Source organism: Microcaecilia unicolor, chromosome 3 (assembly GCF_901765095.1).
Source record: "Microcaecilia unicolor chromosome 3, aMicUni1.1, whole genome shotgun sequence".
Lineage (NCBI taxonomy): Eukaryota > Metazoa > Chordata > Amphibia > Gymnophiona > Siphonopidae > Microcaecilia > Microcaecilia unicolor.
Genome location: NC_044033.1, coordinates 117192677 through 117210636, shown reverse-complemented (window position 1 = coordinate 117210636; position 17960 = coordinate 117192677). Strand labels below are relative to the sequence as shown.

Sequence of the window (17960 nt, the reverse complement as noted above, 5' to 3'; positions counted from 1 at the left end):
GCAATAAGGCATCAAAGTAACCAGAGAGGGAGAAACAATATACATAAATAGCAAAACAAAGAAAAAGCACAACAGGGCCAAGACTGTGACAACAGGAGTCCTTTATTTCAATCAGACCCGACACAGGCCATCTTTCAGCGTAAGCAATGCCTGCCTCAGGGGTCTATTAATAAAACATAAATTATGATCAAAAATATAAAATGACATATATCAAACATACTTATAGGAGAACACATACATAATATAAGATAATGAGCATCTACAAAAATATAATGAACAGTGAAATGTAAAACATTATAATAACATTATTTTGCAAGCACACAATTCACTCTTCTACCATGTATGTACGCACTTGATTGCAAAATCATGTGCATATCTAAAGTCCGGAAATGGCAATAGCCATAACGGCAAATGTAAGCCATATTGAGCCTGCAAATAGGTGGGAAAATGTGGGATACAAATGCTACAAATAAATAAATAAATAAATAAATAAATAAATAAATAAATAAAATTACTGTCTACTTCATGAATCCCAGTAGTCTTTAGATAAAAAATGCAACAATTGTGAATGATATTAATAAAGTCGGGGTCATCAAGCTTTTGTGACAGAATTGGGTGAGAAAAAGCAATGTGATGCATGCCATTCAGTAAAAGAAAGAAGAACAAAAACTAAAAAACAAAACAAAACAATAAGGCATCCACAGATAACCCCACTTTACTTTTCTAAGATATGATGTATATTTTATAGTATTTTACCACTTTTTATTCCTGCTTCTTGTATGCCAGTATAACTTGAGTTTGAATCATTGTTTTTTCCTTTTTTTAGGAATGTGATGTACATTCCTATACACAACAATGTTATCATATTATCCTATCTTTGTCCCCTGTAAACCAATATTACGTATATTTGCATCATTTGTCTTTTTTTGCACACGTGAGGATCTACTGTATTGATCTAAAGTTACATATTTCTTTGTAAACGTTGCCTACTTTTGAACAATGAACAATACAAGGTCAGCCACAATACACTATTTATTTTCATATTATCAGCATTTTTTTATTTTTTCTTAATGCTTGTTTTTCTTATTGTGTGTTCATCTTTTATTTATTTATTTTGATTTCTCAGTGATCCCTTACATTATGACTGCACCATTTGTGTATGTTTATGTATACAATTTTTGTAATTCTTGGCATAAGCCTTTTTGATCTGTTTTCCACATTTTTATATTTTATATTTTAAATTCTATATGATTTATATATTCAAACAAGTATTATATATGTTTTTGTAGACTCCTGATGCAGCCATTTTCACGCTGAAACACAGCAGCTGTGTCGTCTTTTATTAGTTTCAATACAGATCACCTTGCTGAGCCTACGTCTCCCTTGCTTTTCTGGAGGAGCCTATTCACCCTACTCCTTGGACTTTCTCCAAACACACCTCTCCCAGAAAAATTACAAAATATTTTTTAGCATGTGGTTTGTGTGAGCAGATCCAAAACTTACCTCAGAATGACTGATCACCATCCTGCAGTAAGCCATTTTAACCTGTGGTAAGCACACACTAGTGTTTACCGCAGCAGAGGTGTAGCCAGACATACAATTTTGGGTGGGCCTGAGCCCAAAGTGGGTGGGCATGAGAACCCTGCCCCTCCAGGTGATCAGGTGTCTCTCAACTCTGCTCCCGACCCTGTACATTGTAAACACTTCATTTCTTTGCTAGTACTGAGCAGCGACTTATACTCGCTTCTCACGTCTTCTCAGAGCCTTCCCTCTGAAGTGATCTTCCCTATGCAGAAACAGGAAGCTGCATCAGTGGGAAGACTCTGGACTAGCATGAGCAGCAGGTATGAGTTGCTGCTCACCAGTGGTGTTCCTAGGGGGCTGACACCCGGGGTGGATCGCCGATGCGCCCCGCCCCCCGGGTGCAGCACCCCCCCCAGGATGCAGCGCGACCCCTCCTGGCAAAAGGACACCCCCCCACAAAAGAACCCCCCGGGTGCACGCAGCTGGGGGGGTGCCGCGCACGCCTGTCCTTCGTTCGTTCGTTCCATGCTTCCTCTGCCCCGGAACAGGAAGTAACCTGTTCCAGGGCAGAGGGAGCATGGAACGAACAAAGGACAGGAGCGCGCGGCACCCCCCAGTGGCGTGCACCCGGGGTGGACCGCACCCACCGCCCCCCCTAAGAATGCCACTGCTGCTTGCTGCATAGAACTGAAGTGTTTACAAGGTACAGGGAGCTCGGGGTGGAGTTGAGAGACTCCAGAATGCTTGCGAGAAAGGGGAGAGAAAGATGCCAGGAGTCTTCAGCTACAGAAGGAAGTGGAAAACACAACTTCAAGAGATCAGTCCGAGACACCAGGGTGAGATGCTCCAGAAAAACTTTATTAGGACCCTACACGGTCCATGTTTCGGCTTTTAAAAAAGCCTTCATCAGGGGTCGATCAGTGGGTACACAAAGTATATACTGATTGACAGCGGAGCCAATGAAATATCGTCTCTCCAATTCTGAAGCTCACTGAAGCTCAGTATATACTCACCCTGTATATCATCTCACTCTGGTGTGTCGGATTGATCTCTTGAAGTTGTGTTTTCCACTTCCTTCTGTTGTTGAATTTTTGTGGAAACTGCGAACCCCTTTTGTTTTCTGCAGGAGTCTTCAGCTGGCAGGGCCCGGGGAGCCCCACCAGTCACATCAGAGATGCGCCAATGCTGGTTGAGACTGGGCCCTCCCGTGTGTATGCCATTGCCGCAGCTTAGTAAAAGGATCTCTTAGTTTTTCTTTTCTTTTATTCATTTGCTGTTGAAATGGGCTACATTATATTTTGGTGGAGTAATTGAGTTAAATATTTCCTTGTTAGTGTAATGTGTTAGATTTTCTTAATTGAATGGTTGTTGTAATGATTTCACACCTATTCTTCAAAATAGTAAATTGCTTGTATCTCAGTGTTAAAATTAGTGACAATTAAAAATGTACCACCTAAAGAGATCTTTTATTTGAGGGTTGATCCATCCATAATGTTTCTTTTTTTTCTCCTTTACTGCCTGTGACTCAAAGTTAATTAACCCTCTGTTTGATTTACTGATATAAATACTGACATTATTCACATGGTTTATGGTTTGTCTATTTATCTTTGTGACCTCAAGGGTCATGTTGTAAAATGGGCCTCTCTGTAATGGATTATGCAGGGATTCCTCTTGCTGCAGTCCACTATAATGGTATAACCATTAAGGATTTTTCTAACCGACTCCCTACAAAAAAACAAAACAGGGAAGGAGTTGTTATGGAGTTTATAAGAAAAATGGGTTTGGAAGGAAACTTGTGTTTCTCTCATCTTCCTTTTTTTGAGCTGAGCCTTCCCTAATTAGCTGGGCTGTGGGTATTGGTTTAGGTTCAGGAAAAGAGGGGTTAAAACAAAGTTTCCTGAGATCCAGCCTGTGGTTTAGGGGGTGAAGTCTTTTATCCTATTAAAGGTGCACTTTCACCATGACAACTGGGTTGGGGGTCAGGGATATCCACCTATGAGAGTGTGTGTAGAGTTTTACAGGAAGAAGAAGAGAAGATCTATCAGGTAATCACCCAAGAGGAGTTAGAGTTAGTTGAGGATCGGAAGAAGAGAATTCATATTGGAAGAGAAAACACTGAGAGGTGAATCAAGGAGAGCAGAAAACAGAAGCATTTAATTTCCAGTTGCTGAAACTGTGTCTTGTCTTTTTCCATTTTTGTCTCCAGTTTAGTATCTATTAAGTGACATATGGGCTGTTAATTTTTGAACATTGCCCGGTAAATTATCAAGTTGATATTCAGAGGGATATATCTGGTTAGGAACGGTTCCTACACAGGTAAGCCCTGCTCATCTGACCATACCCATATTCTCAACAGCATTATTCAGCAATGCTGCTGAAAATCCTTTCTGACCATCCTGGTGCTATCTGGGGTCCATAAGTACATAAGTATTGCCACACTGGGACAGACCAAAGGTCCATCAAGCCCGGCATCCTGTTTCCAACAGTGGCCAATCCAGGTCACAAGTACCTGGCAAGATCCCAAAAAAAGCTCAATACATTTTATGCTGCTTATCCCAGACGCTGTAAAGCACTGAAGGCAGTTACACTGTCCGGATCACATTTTGCCAAAAATCCCTTGAAAAAGCCGTTATAGCGAAACAGGTACTTGTCGGGGGGCAAAACCAGTACCTGGGGCGTGAGATGTACCTGGACTGGAATATGAAGGACAGTAACAACACCAGATAAGTGAACACAGCCAGGTTTGATGTAGACCACACAGCCGATAGTGCCATTACTAATTTAATCCGACTGCATTACTTGATCTGCATAAGAAGTATACATAATCACAGCGGTGAAGCATAGAAAGGATTTAGGCTCCGCTGTTGACTGTACGAAAGCTGATGCAGAATAGCGGGAAAGCATTACACCTGAAAAAACAAAAAAATTAAAAAATATAAAAAATATAAAAATTCGGATATACAAGCAGGAGGGAGGCTGTCAATGATTAAATTCGTCACCATTTAAAAGGTTATACACCGAATAGTGTAAAGGATTTTTATGGTGTCTGTAAGAGATTCTCCCTTGAACAGCCAACAGTACTTAGTGGCATATATATATACTTCGTAGATCTTTTCTACTGGATGTAGTATTGAATATTGTATTGATACAGTAGAACATTGCCAGAACCATTTGACAGTATCCCAGAAATAAGCAGTGGATTTCCCCCCAAAACAACTTAATAATGGTTTATGGAGGAGTAGCCTAGTGGTTAGTGCAGTGGACTTTGATCCAGGGGAACTGAGTTCAATTCCCACTGCAGCTCCTTGTGACTCTGGGCAAGTCACTTAACTCTCCATTGCCCCAGGTACAAAATAAGTACCTGAATATATGTAAATTTTTGAATGTAGTTGCAAAAACCTCAGAAAGGCAGTATATCAAGTCCCATTTCTCTTTCCCCTTTCTGAGATCTATTTCCTCAGCTATTAGACTACCATCCTCCCATTAAAAAGTGTTTAAATCAGTTGCTACTAGTCTGTGGAATTGCCTTCTAACTTTGCTGGGATCTGAATGTAACTATATGAGGCTTTGTAAACCTTTGAAAATCTGGTTATTCTCTAAATATGTAATTTGAATTCTGTAGATGTATAAACCATCTAGAACTATCAGTTATGACAGTATATAAGAAAATTAAGTATTATATTATCTTGCAGCAACCTACTTTAACTAGGACTGCCGTGCAAACTTCCTCATCAGCCAAAAAAAACCTCTGTTCGGTAAAATGTTTCTTATTTTTTAATTTTATCTTAATTTTTCTTAATTTTCTTGTTATTTGCTTTCTGCAGCTACTTCATAAGTTAATGTTACTACATATCTTTCATATGAGAATTTTTTTCTAAAAAACAAGGACACATCTCTGTTTAGATACACTTGTCATCCGTTTGATCAACAGAGTGCCTCAGTTTCACAGCTTGCTTCTTCAGGAGACAAACCGCCTGACGTGCACTTTTTGTGTCCTGCATAAAGTAAAACAGATAAGTGAAATCTAGGGCAATGTAAGCATATTCTTTAGAATTTATGGCAACCTCTACTGCTACCTAGTAGCAGTTTTGTCTCCTGAAGAAGCAAGCAGTGAAACGGAGGTGCTCTGTTGAGCAAACCGATGACATAAGTACATAAGTAGTGCCATACTGGGAAAGACCAAAGGTCCATCTAGCCCAGCATCCTGTCACCGACAGTGGCCAATCCAGGTCAAGGGCACCTGGCACGCTCCCCAAACGTAAAAACATTCCAGACAAGTTATACCTAAAAATGCGGAATTTTTCCAAGTCCATTAATAGCGGTCTATGGACTTGTCCTTTAGGAATCTATCTAACCCCTTTTTAAACTCCGTCAAGCTAACCGCCCGTACCACGTTCTCCGGCAACGAATTCCAGAGTCTAATTACACGTTGGGTGAAGAAAAATTTTCTCCGATTTGTTTTAAATTTACCACACTGTAGCTTCAACTCATGCCCTCTAGTCCTAGTATTTTTGGATAGCGTGAACAGTCGCTTCACATCCACCCGATCCATTCCACTCATTATTTTATACACTTCTATCATATCTCCCCTCAGCCGTCTCTTCTCCAAGCTGAAAAGCCCTAGCCTTCTCAGCCTCTCTTCATAGGAAAGTCGTCCCATCCCCACTATCATTTTCGTCGCCCTTCGCTGTACCTTTTCCAATTCTACTATATCTTTTTTGAGATACGGAGACCAGTACTGAACACAATACTCCAGGTGCGGTCGCACCATGGAGCGATACAACGTATTTAAACTGTAGATTAAGGAAGGATCAGCCCCTAGAACAGCTAGGCATTCTAGGAAGACTGGGACTCTCTCATACAGCCCCCAGGGGCAGAGATGGAAGGCTGGTTCTAGCTCAGAGCTAACAGCCAATAGGGAAAGCTCACAAGGAGTCAACCACATGATACTGCAAGCATGGGGCAGAACACCCTGACCCACCCATGCTCCTCCCATGGCCACACCCCTTTTGGAATAGTACACATGTTACAGAATAAGGTATAGGGCAGATCCTCATGTAACTCCTAATTACTGCTAATTAAGGGCTCTGTTTACTAAGGTGTGCTAGCGTTTTAAACGCACAAAATTATTGTGTGCTGTGTAGGTGCCCATAGGAATATTGTAGGCGCCTACACAGTTAGCGCATGCTAATGGTTAGCGTGTGCTAAAAGCACTAACGTGCCTCTAGTGTGACTTAATAAACGGGGCCCTAAGTGCTTGTTAACACCAGTTATTGATTGTTAGTGGAGGAGTGGCCCAGTGGTTAGAGCACTGGTCTTGCAATCCAGAGGTGGCTGGTTCAAATCCCACTGCTGCTCCTTGTGATCTTGGGCAAGTCACTTAACCCTCCATTGCCTCAGGTACAAACTTAGATTGTGAGCCCTCCTGGGACAGAGAAATATCCAGTGTACATGAATGTAACTCACCTTGAGCTACTACTGAAAAAGGTGTGAGCAAAATGTAAATAAATAAATTAGCTGATTAGTGTATGTGTAGATATGCAATCTGCACCCACATTTGCGTGCCCAACTTTGGGTGACCTATAAAAAATCCAGTGGGTACTGTATAAAGGAGTGCTTGGCTGGTGTTATGCCAAGGTTATAAGCCCAAGCCTTACCTGGATATTGCCAGTCAGTGGTATTTTGTGTGAATGTCCAGGGCATGACACATTGATAGTGCCTTCTCGATGTACAAAGAGTTAGGAGGCTGTGTGTTTTTTCCCCTTGCAGCTATAGGAAGAACATTCTAGGGCCCTGCTCCAGAAAGGTGCCAAGTAAATCTGAATAATGGGTGCTCTGCTGCAGGAAAGTAGCCCAAAAGAACTGAAGAACTCTGAGTTCAAGGAGGAACCTGGTCTTCCTCCTCCAGAGGTGTCCACAGCAAGGAGAGATAGAGAACTACAGCAGGTGGGTTACCCAATTCTGAGGCCCATCTAAGCTTTGGCTCCTTGATCTAGGGGCTGAGAAAGAAAAATGGTCAAAAAATATTTAGAGGAGCAGCTGCAAAGGTTAAAAGTTTACATCAGGCTTGGACACTGTTCAAAAATACCATCATGGAAGCCCAAATCAGCTATATTCTACGCATTAAAAAAGGTGGAAGGAAGGCCAAACCACAGCTGGCATGCTTAAAAAGTGTAGGGAAGGAGGCTATCAGAGCTAAAAGAATATCCTTCAGAAACTGGAAAAAGGATCCAAATGAAGAAAATAGGAAACAGAAAAAGGAATGACAAGCTAGATGTAAAGCACTGATAAGGAAGACAAAGAGAGAATTTGAAAGAAACTTGCCTTAGAGACAAAAGCACACAATACAATTTTTTTTTTTTTGCTGCATTTGAAGCAAGAAACTGGTAAAAAAAAAAAATCAGTTGTGCTATTAGAGGATCGAGGGATAAAAGAGGCATTCAGGGAGGACAAGGCCATAGCAGAGACTAAGGGGGCAATTCTACCATAGAGTGCCTCCATCTTGCATTGCACGGTGACAGCTTATTCTGTATAGACAGCTGGATGCCAAAGTGTCTATATAGAATACTAGTAAATATTGGGGCACCCTATTTTAGTGTACATTTAGGCACCCTCATTTATACCTTCCATAGACCAAGTGTACATGGGGGCACCTAAATATAGCAGGCACATAGGCAAATTACCGTATTCCGTAAGCCTGCAAATTGGTGGGAAAATGTGGGATACAAATGCTACAAATAAATAAATAAATAAATAAATAAATAAATAAATAAATAACTCACTCACTTATGGGTTGGCCATGCTGTACTCACCTTTCAAATATGTGCTATGCCGTTTGAGCACCTATTAGTAGAAATGATACTTTCATAGGTAAGTGTCTAAATGTCAGTTATTCTGGACATTTAGGTGCATAACTGGCATATAACTAGGGGGTCCTTTTACAAAGGCACACTGAAAAATGGCTTGCGGTAGTGTAGGCGCAGATTTTGGGCGCACGCCAATCCATTTTTTTAGCGCACCTGTACAAAAGGTCTTTTTTTTCCTTTGCCAAAAATGGGCGTGCGGCAAAATGAAAATTGCCATGTGTCCATTTTGGGTCTCAGACCTTACCGCCAGCCATTGACCTAGTGGTAAAATCTCACCCGGTAACCAGGCGGTAATGACCCAAGTGCACCAGAAAATAAAAAATATTTTTCGGACACGCGTATCAGATGTAAGCCAAAAATGAAATTACCGCAAGAGCTACGCGGTAGTCGGGCAGTAACTCCATTTTGGTGCATGTTGGGTGCACCTAGATTCTTATGCGCTTAGTAAAAGGGCTCCTAAGTGACTCATTATAGAATCCTTTAAAGGAGTTCTTTGCTTTGGTCTTCCCTGAGAAAGATGTGAGGGAGAAATGGCATTTAGGACTAGATCCAGTAAATGGCGCTCAAAAAATGGTGCCAAAAAATCTGCTCAGAGCGCTATTCTATAAACGGCACTCTGAATGGAGCACTGTTTATAGAATCTCACTTAGAACCGATTTTCATGCCAAACTCTGGGTGTGAGGATTTATACCAATTGCAACCTGGTGTAAATCCTGGTGCGTCATTTAGGCGTGGATTCCAGATATTTCTTAATACTGCATGCATCTTTAGTGAATTCCCCAGATTCGCCCATGCCCCTCCCATGGCTATGCCTGTTTTGAATTGCACAAAGTAAGATTTGCGTGCAGATTGTTATAAAAGAGCGGCTAGCAATATGCACATGCAAATCCAAAATGTTGCCAATTAACACCAATGATTGATTGTTAGAACCCAATTATTAGTGCTGCTGAGATACAGCCTGGTTTTTCTTTCCATTTTCTCTTTCAGGGGAGAGGGAGGGGGACAGCAACCACTGGGGGATTAAGAATGGATCATGCTTTAATTCCCTCAGTGGTCAGCTGCTCAATTAAAGCAACTTTTTGTAACTTGGATATGACTGGAACTGGTCTAGATAAAAATGTCCTTTTTCTGCACATTTCTTCCCATTCAAAAATCCCTGTTCGACTCCTACTTTGGGGCTGTCCCTATCCCCACCCAAAACACAACCATAACATGCCCCCTTACTATTTGGATAAACTGCAGTGTGAAGTGTCTAAATTTTAAGATGTCCATCTGCTTTGAAAAATGGATTAAAAACAAGTTACAATATAGAAAACAGAGAGTAGGGTCAAATGGTCAGTAGAAGGGTGAATAGCAGGGTTTCTTATGGATCTGTGCTGGTAAGACTGCTTTTAAAAATATTTATAAATGACCTGGAAACAGGAATAATGACTGCTGTGATCAAATTTGCTGATGACACAAATTATTCAGAGTTCTTAAATCACAAGAGGACTGTGAGAGATTGCAAGAGGACCTTAAGAGACTGGGAGAGCGGGCATCCAAATGGTAGATGAAATTTAATGTGAGAAGTATAAAGTGATGTGCCTAGGGAAGAACAACCCAAACTTGTTTCTCTGACCATTTGGCTTTAATAAATTCTATTTGACTCTTTATCCTCTTTGCTTGGTCTGCTCCATATTCCTGCTGATTGATGGGACTCTGCCAGATATGTTTAAACTGGACTGGCCACTGTTGGGAACAGGATACTGGGCTAGATAGACCCTTGGTCTGACCCAGAATGACAACATATGTTCTTATGTTATGTTCTTCTGCTCAGTGCACAGCAGTAGTCAAGAAAGCAAATACTGTAGAAGGTTATGAATTATTAGGAAAGGAATGAAAAATTAAATAGAAAATATCAGAGACTAACATAATGCCTCTCTATATCACTCCTTGGTGTGATTTTATACTGTATACAATTCTGGTCACCATATCTCAAAAAGATATTTCTGAATTAGAAAAGATACAAAGAAAGGTGACCAAAATGGTAGCCTTTTCCCAGGTTAACCCCTCCTACTAAGTTCTTCAAACATACCTCAGGTCTTTCTACCCTCCACCTCCCAACCTACTCCCATATTTACTGGGCACTCTGGTGTCTAGTGGGGTTGGAGAGATGTTCACTCATTCCCACCTTGTGTCTCTGGCTCTTCAAAATGCTGCTGAAATCTCTAGTAGTAAAATCATGATATTACTGCTAGGGCTCAGGCTTCTATATATTGGCATTTTCCATAAAAGCCTGACGCCTAGCAGTAATACTGCAATATTACCACTAAATGTTTTGATAGCAATTTTGACAAAGTGAGTGGGCATCACTCCTATCCCATTAGAAAAGAGGGACTCTCAGGAAGTCCAGGGATTGGGGTTGGGGACCTACTGGGGAGAGAGTATGTTTGAGGGACTTGGGCTCAGGGGAAGGGTCTTAACCTGGGGGGAGGTCACCACTTATCAGGCACTTGCCCAAAATTACCTCAGCTGTGTGGGGGGGAGGGGTTATTGGAGGGGGTCTGTACCACAATGGAGTGCTTCTTGGGAAGGGATCTGTGCCATACTGAGGGGTGGATGTTGCTCAGGTGGAATTAGGTACTGTGATGGGAGGGTTGACCAGAGCAGGATCAGGAGTTCTGATGGGGAGGTGCTCAGGGGAGTTGGGTGCCACTGGGAAAGGCTGCTGAGAGGGGAGCTCTCTAAGGGGTCCTTTTACTAAGCTGCGGTAAAAAGGGCCCTGTGCTAGCGGTCGGGCTGTTTTTGCCATGTGCTGAGGCCCTTTTTACTGCAGCAGGTAAAAAGGCTGAAAAAAGACATGGCTATGCAATAAGATTGCTCTTACTGCGTGGTCATGCAGCGGGTAGCACTTACCGCCACCCATTGAAGTGTCAGTAAGGGCTCCTGCACTAACCCGGTGGTAACTGGGTAGCACACGGCACTGCCCAATTACTGCTGGGTAACCCCCTGTGGAAATATTTTTTGAATATTTCCGCTAGTATTGGAAATGCCGTGCGCTGGGTGTGGGACTACCGCTGGCGCCCGCATTGGGCCGGTGGCAGCTCCAGATTGGCATGTGGTAAGCCCGTGGTGGGCTTACCGCTGCTTAGTAAAAGGACCCCTAAGGGAGGTGAAGTGTCATTGGGATGGGAGCCACCTATTGGAGTGCCGCAAAGGCAGAGACTGAGGTCCTTTGCAGAAAGCTGCTCCTGTATCTCTGTGGGAACGAGGAGAGGAATTGTAAGCTTTTTCTCCATGTGCAGATTTCTAAAAATTGCTGCTCCCTCCAGATATGGAGGTACATTGACATGCAGTCTTCCACCTATTTTACAAGAGGCTCTTTGGCAGAGTGGGAATTCCCCACATCCAGACTTTGACATGTGAATTCTTCTCTCCACATTCTATCTAAAATCTGCCTCAATATTTAGAGCAGTGCAATATATTATATATATAAAGAGAGAGAGAGAGATAATGCTACGACAGTCCAATTATTGAAACCAATGTTGTACTCTGGTTTTATTCTGTAAATACTTGCTTTTGGGGTTCACCAATAAAGGTATTTTTTTCTACAGAAACGTTTGGTGCCCAAATGTCCTTTACTAAGATCTCATTGTATAATTAGTTAGGCTTAAGTTGTATCCATTGTATTCCCATTGTTTTAAATTAGCAGTGCCATTTTATTTCATGTAGTGCCTCTGGGACCAACTTCACCCCTTTAGAGAGCAGTCTGCCTATATATATATATATATATATATATATATATATATATATATATATATATTACATTCTCAGGGGTGTGTGTGTTGTGTGTGTGGGGGGGGGGGGGGGGGGGGGGGGGGGCGATGTTGGCTTGGAAAAAAACACACACACATAAAAATGGTTTTATTCAGGCTTTCCAAAATACACAAGACCTCTGACCATCTGATTATTTTTATTTGGCAAAGTTGACAAATATATTTCTGCTGGCTTCCTAATTTGACTGAATTGAGCACACCATGGTTAAGTTATTGTGCAGTACTGTTGTCATGGAAACCAGTAAAAACATCAATAAATATAAATCCACATCTCTAAAGGCACAAAAGAGGAAGCAGAGGAGAAAGTCATGACAGGAGGAAAATAATGAATACAAGGCAAACCAGAGGAAAATCAGGATGAGGTCTAAAGTACAGTACTTACTCAAATTTAACATGCATGCTCAGTCCATCTAGCATGCCTCAAAACAGCACTGTATAAACATATGCCCGAATTCTATATATGGCGCTTAGAATTATGCACATTAAATTGGGTGTGCATAACTTAATTGAATAACAAGCAAATCAGCACTGATAATTGGTTAAAACAACCAATTATCAGCACTAATTGGCCCTAATTAGGATTTACATGCATATCATATTTTATAACGATCTGTGGGTAAATCATAATGTGCATAACTATTTGGGGGTGTGGTTAGGGCAGTGGCGTAGCCAGACCTGAGATTTTGGGTGGGCCCAGAGCTAATATGGGTGGGCACGCACTGTCTATATAAGTTTGAGTAGTGTCTCTTGGGATCCTACAAAATAATGCCTTAGAATTCACTTGATGCCCAACAGCTGCCCTGCATCAGTATAACCACATACATACTTAATGGAAAAATTGATATTTTTAAATATAATTGCATTATCCCACAATCTCTCCACTGCAAAATGCTATACACAAACTTGTGCAAAACACACTCATATCCTTACTAAACCATAACAGCACTAATTCCAAGGACAGGACGAGCAACATCCTTATGCTTGAAAAGGCAGAACTGTAATACACTAGGCTCTAAAACACTAATACACTACCTTGTGAAAAAAAAAAGCAAAACAAAAAGGGCTGCAAATACTACACACTAGCAGAATACTGCACCTTGATCACACATGAAAAACACATGACACAACAGACATGACACAAGGAACTAGAAATCAAAAAATATGAATGCAAAATACTGAACTGGAAAGTTAACTCAAGAAGTCAGTTTCAGCATGCAGCAATACCAGAAAAATTACTTACATACAAAATATCACAGATTCACATTTCCAAAAGCTGACATATTCCAATTAATAAATTCTGAATAAAATACTTTTTCTACCTTTGTCTGATCTATTTGCTTTGGTCCCAGTGTCTTCTGTTTTATGCAGTGCCTTCTTTCCATCTGATATTTTTTCTCTCACCACCATGTCCACCATCCTCTTGTGTCCTATGTGTTCTGTCTACCATCTGTAGCCCTGTCCCTATCCTTCCTCGAGTTTCAGTATCTGCCCTCAACATGTTCCAAACTAGCCCTTAAACTCAGCAGTTTTCCATATCCAGCATTTCTCCTTACTCCCCTCCATCCATGTGCTTCTACTTCCTCTGTCTTCCCTCCCCTCATTCTTGTCCAACATTTTTCCTTCTCTTCCCTGCCCTCCACTCCATCCATGTCCAGCATTTCTCCTCTCTTTCCCTCCCCTCCATCCATGCGCATCTCCTCCCTGACTTCTCTCCCCTCCCTCCATCCATCCATACAGCAACTCTCCATTCTCCCCTGCTCTCTCCTCCATCCACCCATATCCAGCAAATGTCCTCTGTCCCTGCATTTCATCCATTCATGTTCAGCAATTCTCCTCTCTTCTCTCTCTGCCCACCCCTCCATCCATCCATACCCAGCAAATTTCTCTCTCCCCTTTCCCCTCCATCCATCCATGTCCAGCAATTTTCCTCCTTCCCCTGCCCTCCGCTCCATGTCCAGCAATTTCTATTCTCTCCCCTGCCCTCCTCTCCATCCATCCATGTCCAGCAACTCTCTATTCTCCCCTGCCCTCTCCTCCATCCATCCATCTCCAGCCAATTTCCTCTCTCCCCTTTTCCCTCCATCTAGCCATGTCCAGCAATTCTCCTCCTTCCTCTGCCCTCCGCTCCGTCCAGCAACTCTCCATTCTCCCCTGCCTTCTCCTCCATCCATCCATACCCAGCAAATTTCCTCTCTCCCCTTTTCCCTCCATCCATCCATGTCCAGCAATTCCTCTCCTTCCCCTGACCTCCACTCTGTCCAGCAACTCTCCATTCTCCCCTGCCTTCTCCTCCATCCATCTCCAGCAAATTTCCTCTCTCCCCTGCCCCCTCCATCAATCCCTGTTGTCCGGCAATTCTCCTCTCTCCCGTGCCCATCCTGTTTATTTCAATCCCCTTCCCCATTCTATCTGGCATCTCCTCCGCCCCTCCCCCTCAAAAGAACGACAATGTGGATGCAGAAGCTCACAGGTTTGTGTGTTTTGAGTGAACGGCGATGAAACCAAATCGCTTCTTTCTTTCTTTCCAATGGACTAGATGGGCGGGCTGGCTGGCTCACTTCGACTCCACTCCCGAAGTTGCAGCGTAAAAGCAGCAAGCAGCGAGCCAGTCTCGACTCCGTCCTTCGCTTCCTGCCCTCTCTCTGTGCCGCCCCGCCTTCCTCTGATGTCATTTCCTTTCAGGCGGGCTGGGACGCTGAGAGGGCAGGAAGCGAAGGATGGAGTCGAGACTGGCTTGCTGCTTGCTGCTTTTACGCCCGCTCGCCGCTGCGGGCAAAAAAAAACGAAGGTCATTGTCGTCGTGGTAGGTGAGGGTCGCAAAAGACTGGGCGGGCCCGGGCCGAGATTGGGTGGACCTGGGCCCACCCAGGCACCCACCCGTAGCTACGCCTCTGGGTTAGGGGTGTTCTGGGGTATTCCAGGGCATTCCTAGATTTTATGCATGCACATATAGAATTGCACCTAATTTTAGGTGCCTACAACTAGGCCTACTCATATTAGGCCTAATTGCAGGAACCTACAGTTAAGTGAAGTTATGCGCTAAATGTGATTCTATAAAGGACATATAGAATTGTGCTAAGTGCATTAAAATTTTCAAGCGCCAATTTTATCCCCATAGGAGATACTTGTTATAATGTTTTGCTTAAGAAAAAAGTATACTGTGTAATGTCCACTATGTGGTCATAGCTGAATTTTCAAGTGAAAGTATGTGTGAAAATTATCCTAAAAAAAGTATTTTGTGTGTACTTTTGAAAATTCAAGGTCTGTATATAAGTGAAATCCCCACCCCAATCCTAATCTTGAAAAACACTTCCCCAAGCAGTGAATAGACATGAGTACATAGCATTTCAGGGCAATTCTCTAAGTGGGGCCACCATTTAGGTGCCCCGATGTTGTGTGATGAGAGCCTATTTTATAACAGCATCTAGGTGTCCAGATTCTGTTATACATACTAGCATTTCCTGCCATCTGTCAGCCTAACGTTCACATGCTTGCAGTAAATACAGCAAAGACACGTGCAACTGACAGTATTCTGTATATTACATGTACAAGTGGTAGCCACGCCCATATCCCTCTTAAGCTCCTCCCCCCTTGCAGTTATGTGCATATCGCTTACACTAGTCATTACAACTAGTGATTAGGTGCCCTGCTGGCATTTTCACAGGCAAGTGTACACTTACTAGTGAAAATGTCCACTATCAGGGCTGCCGAGAGACTGAGTCGAGCCCGGAGCAGGGCCGCCACCGCCCCCCAGGATTGCGCGCCCACCCCAAGATCATTGCCCCCAGGATCGCTGCTGCTGAAACCTCTCCCCCTTGCACTACAAGTACGTTGGTTGGTGGGGATCCCGAGGCCCTGCCAGCAGAAGAAGTCTTCCTCCAGTGCTGCTCTTCAATCCCCCACAATTGCCTGCCCTGCCCCTGCGGCTGCTTTTTCTCTAATGTCGCGCATGCTTGTCTGACTTTTGCTGATCCAACCATCCAGCATATCCAAACAGAACCCTAGTAACATCTTGCAGCTTCTATTTCCATTTTCCAACCCAGGACCCTAGTTTTACCACCATTGTGAGCGCTCATGCTAACTAAATGGCCGGTGTAAATACTCATACCTAATTGCTTACAGTAAATGCAGGTAATTCTGTAACCCACATGGGCAACTACCAGACAAACCCCTGACCCACTCATGTCCCCTCCCAGGGACAACTCCCCCTTGCTATTGTGCACTCTGGAATTTGCCCGCACAATTTATAGAATACAAGTTAGGGGTAGTTACAAGTATAACTGCTAATTACAGGCAATTAGTACCAATTCTAGCCAATAATTGGTTGTTAATGTAATTCACAGCTCGTTAGCTGTAAAGTACATAAGCAACTTTGCTCACTAGTTAGAAGTTGGCGTGCAACTTTATAGAATTAGAGGATAGTGACCAATGCTGATTACCTGAATACAGTGGTCACTGCGCATGATCTGGATAACAGCAATATTTGGTCCAGCTATCAGGATCAGCAATCTGGTAACTTTTTCTGTCCCAAGTTATCCAGACAGCGTATCTGGAGAGCGGACTATATATATGACTGCTAGCCAGATAATTTACAGGACTCCCATGCTCTGCCCATGGACCACCCTGGCACTATCCTGATAAAGATATTCAGCTGCACTATTCTTACTTATGCACAGAGAAATCGATTGATGAGGTGGGTTTCCACCCTGATAGCAAAGCGGGCTGCAAACTCATTACCTCTAGGAATATCATGTCTTTGTGTATTAGGCACCTCACCTGTGAGAATAACATAAAAATTGGCCTGATGGATTCTGTGCCACTGCTTTACGGTCTCTTTCTACTCCAAATTGATTCATGTTCTTGAATGCTGTAATGTATGGCTGAATCTGTTGTAGAATCTCTTGAAGGCAAAGTGTGATTCATGTTCTGCATTTAATGTTTTCTGGTTGACTATTTTTTCATTTGTTGCTGCTTCAGAGATTATAATGTATAGCTGGCAATGTGTACTCTGTTTATTTGGAGCAGGGTTTAATAATCTCTATCAAATTACTTTGATAATTTTTTGTTGAAAATAATTTTATTTTTATAGACAGTGTGGAACTACCTAAATGTTATCCTTAGAAAACTATTGGTCTTTAATTTCATAACCTTTTCTATCTAAAGTTTTGGAAAAATTGGTATTAGAGCAGTTTAACAGATTTTATTGTGAGAAATGAAATTCTTGATAGGTTCCAGCTTGAATTTTATCCAAAATACGGTACAGGGAAATTATTTCTTTCTATACTCAATTCGGCACATACAGAATTTGATAGAGTTACACAATGTCTAATAGTATTTTTAGACATTTCTGCAGCCTTTTATAGGATAAATTATTCAATTTTATTGAATAGGTTGCAATTTATAGGTATTGAAGGGTTTGAATGTTCACATGATTTAAATCTTTTTGGAGTGGATCATACTATACAAATCAGGTTCACAAGGATCTGATTTGTCTAATTGGAATATTATGATGTCTGGTATTTGCCAAGGCTTGGCTTTATCAACCTATTCGATATTTATCTTAAGCCATTTGCAAAACTGTTATCTTGTCTTTGAGTTAATTATTGAATTTATGCTGATGATTTACAGTTTTTTGTTGTGATAGAGAAATCTTTAGTAGATACTTTTGAGGTTCGGAACCTCTGCGTACAATTATTTTTTCCTCAATGTCACCCACACTGTCCTTTTAATTTTGTCAAAATCTGTTTCTGATTTT

At 42.1% G+C, this 17960-nt stretch overlaps 1 protein-coding gene across 1 annotated transcript in view; it reads right to left on the bottom strand.

Annotated features, from left to right (window-relative positions):
- Positions 1-5878: 5878 nt before the first annotated feature.
- The window catches only part of PLCB1 (phospholipase C beta 1), a 1287346-nt gene continuing 1275264 nt past the window's right edge, over positions 5879-17960 (bottom strand). Inside the window, exon 33 of the transcript XR_003941444.1 lies at positions 5879-5890. The gene's annotated coding sequence lies outside the window, so the exon portion shown is untranslated. The remainder of the gene's footprint in view (positions 5891-17960) is intronic.